Genomic DNA, 3,884 nt, shown 5'->3' with positions numbered 1-3,884 from the left:
GAGGAGTTCAGAGCTCCATGAGAGCGATGTTTCGTGGGGAGGTCTCATTTAGATATCAACTTGTTTTTGCACATGTTTCCTCTAGTTTCTTTGTTCATAGCCCAGTAGACCTGGTCACTTCCGGGGTAAGTTAAGTAAGTTGATTTGGTTACCCCCATCCTGCTTCCCTAACCTACAGCGAGGAGACAGTATCAGGGTTAAGAAGACTGTTTTGTTTTGTTTTGTTAACTAGGAGAACCAAATCTGGAAGCCAACACGTAGGCCTAGTTTGTGTGTTGTCTCAGTTTGTCACTCACGTGTGCAACAGGGTATGAAATGTCTGTTGGGTGGCCCCATTGGTGGGCTGGCTGATCCTGGTGGCCGTGGGCAGTCACACCTGCAGCGGTCACGCTCGTGTCCACGGACTCGGGGCCGCTGCTGGGCCCCAGCCTGCTGCGATGTTGAGGCGCCGTGTGAGGATGGAGTCGGGCACCTCGAGCTGGGGCCCAAGAAGAGAGGACGGTGGGGTGAGCGCGGTGGCAGTGGCCTCCAGACCGAGCCCTTCCTTTCGTGCCATCTCTGGAGCCCATTTTCCTCCAGAAGGTGACGGGAGGGGCCCGGGCACACCTGGCACGGAGCTATTCCATGTAGGACCAGGTTCACCTCTAATTAGCTCCTGTGGCCCTGCCCCCAGGGCTGGAATCAGGAATATTCCAAAGAGTGATAGTCTTTTGCTTTTGGCAAAACTCTACTTAATCCAAGGGGTTTTTCCCTGTACAGTAGATTTTCCAAATGTAATAAACTTTAATATAAAGTAGTCATGTGAACTCTACTGCCTTTGCTTCTTCTCTCTGTGCTGGCCGTGTGGATGTGACCAGCTTTTTCTCGAAACACAAATGATATTGGGAAACTTGGCTCAGAACTCTATGCCGTTCTTTCCCGTGGGGAGGGGTGCTGTGGCCAGAGTCCCTCTGATTTGTTTGCTTTTTATTTTTTTGCCTTTGCTGAAATTCTTCTGGAGGTCGGTAGGTTCAGCCAACGTTATATAAGGCCTGATGTGAATTTCTTGTGTTGCCAAGCTCGAAGCACCGTCTCCCAGATGGCTTACGAAGCTGTGACGGCCTCGGCACGGCTTTACCTGAGGGCCGCTGGCCCCGCAGAGGCCCGGAGCCGAGGCCTGCTCTCGGACACCTTGGACAGACCTCCTCTCACACCTTTGCTAGGACCGGAGCCCCCAGCCCGGTGCTCCTGGGAACTCACGCGCTCGCCTGTTTGACAACGTTCCACTGCTCTGTTGGCCGCTCCAAGAGGGGGTGCCGTCTGTGACTCTGAGAGCCGCTCCGCCATGCAAAGGGAACCCGTGCTCTGTGCTCAATACTGAGACTTTCTGCCCGGAGTTTGTGACTGGACAAGACTCGGGGGATGGGGAAGGGGTCGACGACTGCTCATCTCTGCTCCTCCCTGGGATGGCCCTGAGCCTGTGGCTGGGCCCATTCACGGAACTGTAATAAACGGCACTTGTCATTTGGGTCTGTGGTGGTGGTTGAGTCTCTTCTTGGCCTGGCCATGTCCTTCCCTGTAACCCTCTTGGAGGGAGGCTGGTTCTGGAATATGTTGTGCCTCTGTGAGAAACAGTGGGATTAGTGCCTCCGTCTGCAGTGAGGGAGGGCTGTGTCCCCCTCTGCTCTCTGTCTGGCCTTGGTCATCTTACCTCCTCCCAGGGCTCTCTGTCTCCTGCCCAGACTGTCCTTGCTCTCCTTCTGGATCATCCCTACCCTGTGGGCACAAGAGCTTCCTACTGACTGAAAGTTTGGTAGCTTCTCTGTGCACTCATGTCATGCAGCTCCTGAACGCTCCCCAGCAAAGTGCCAAAAGCCTAAAAATGTCTACCCATTAAGGAAACACTACAGTGAAAATATTGGAAGTTGAAAAGGCACAGTGCATGGCAGGAGCCCCAGTGTCCTACAGGCATCAGGCTGCTCACGCCCACCCAGCCCCTCAGCCGCCTCTCCAGGGCTGGCCTCCTTGCCTGGGGCTCCTGGCTTCAGGTGCGATCCTGAGCCCTGGGTGTGTCCTGGGAGTACAGGGTGAGAGGGACCATTCCTTCCAGGTCCCTGCACCCGTGGGTGGGTTGGGGACAGCAGGCTCTGGGCGGCTTTGCAGAGTGAGTTATAGTTTCCCTGACATATTGTGCTCGAAGTGCTCGGCGGCTGCGACAAAGATCTCAGCTCACTCATTTGTTCAACACTGAAAAATACCGAATGCCTCTTTTCTGCCAGCCCCTATTTACAGTTGCAAGTAGAAAACTTGAATATTAATACTTTTACTGAGCTCACTCTGGGCCAGATGCTGCTCCCACCCCACCTGGGTTATTTCATCCACTACCGACGTCTAACACGTCTCCGTGACCTCGCTACTGTATGCCCACTTCACAGACACAAACCAGCAGAGAGGAAGCAGCGTGCTGGTGAGCAGCAGAGCTGGGTTTGGATGCGGGCAGCCTGGCCCCTGAGTCCACAGTCGGCTGTGCACACATTGAAGGCAGCACCAGGACTGGGGAGGGTTGATGTCCCTTCCATGTGGGAGCTGCAAGGTTCCAAGACCCAGTGTCCTGGGCCACCTGCTCCCGTCCTCTCCAAATGGCAAAACTGCCACTGCCCATGGCTTCTCTTGTACTGCTAATTCCCCTCCTGCATCTGTACTCCGGCTTCTGGTGCCTTGTGCTTTGGCTGTGAGGTGCTCCTGCCTTGTGATGCTCCATCTGTGGGGTGCTCCCGCCACGTGGTACTCCCACCATGTGATGCTCCCGCCATGGGGTGCTCCATCTGTGGGGTACTCCAGCTATGTGATGCTCCCGCCATGTGATGCTCCCACCATGGGGTGCTCCTGCCATGCAGTGCTCCTGCCATGTGGTGCTCCATCTGTGGGATGCTCCAGCTGTGTGGTACTCCTGCCATGGGGTGCTCCCGCCATGGGGTGCTCCCACCATGGGATGCTCCATCTGTGGGGTACTCCGGCTATGTGATGCTCCTGCCAGGTGGTGCTCCCACCATGGAGTGCTCCCACCATGGGGTGCTCCCGCCATGGGGTGCTCCATCTGTGGGGTGCTCTGGCTGTGGGGTGCTCCCATCATGGGGTGCTCCCGCCATGGGGTGCTCCATCTGCAGGGTGCTCTGGCTGAGTAGTGCTCCAGCGTGTGGTGCTCTGTGCTCTGGCTGTGTGGTGCTCTGTCCTGTGTGTGCTCTTTCCTCCCACGGGGGGCACCCCCACCAGACAGCACTACCCAGACCAGCTTCACTGGTTGAGCCTAACAGAGAAGTGAAAATGCAAAGGGGGTTAACGTCATGTTCAAGTTTCTCCGGCAGCCTGGCCTCAGGGGGTTTCTCCCTGCCCTTGTCAGTCCTTAGCTTGCTGCCCTGCTTCCCACCACCTTGACTCCCTTCTCTCCTCTTTCCTGTGTTCCCAAGACCCTCCCTCCCTATTGCTGGGAATGGAGCAAGTGCTGTTTCCTTTTTTCCTCACCGTTACATCTCGCCCGTGGTGCGCCTGGCCATGTGTTCACACATCGCATGGGGATGAGGACTCCTTGAATCCAAGAGTTCTTTCGAGTTCTTTTCTAAACTGGTGAATGAGCCATTTCCTCGATCGACTGTTGCCTTCTTAGCTTCTGCTTTAAATTGCACTTTCTGCCTCGCTTGTATCTCAGGTTTGCCCCAGATCTTAGGATTGCCCTGAGCCTTCGCATCCAGAACAAAGATGCTCAGTGCTCCTCTCAGGGATGTCGCAGCAGGGGGCTCGGTGAGGGCTGGTGGGGGGAGGTTGCCCAGAGGTGGCACTTGAAGGANGGTGGGGGGGGGGAGGCATTTCAGACAGAAGGCCTAGCTTTGGCAAAAATAGGGATTCAA

The sequence above is a fragment of the Crocuta crocuta genome, unplaced genomic scaffold, assembly GCF_008692635.1.
Source record: "Crocuta crocuta isolate KB4526 unplaced genomic scaffold, BGI_CrCroc_1.0 scaffold129, whole genome shotgun sequence".
NCBI classification, from domain to species: Eukaryota; Metazoa; Chordata; class Mammalia; order Carnivora; family Hyaenidae; genus Crocuta; species Crocuta crocuta.
Note: the sequence above shows the minus strand (reverse complement) of the source record.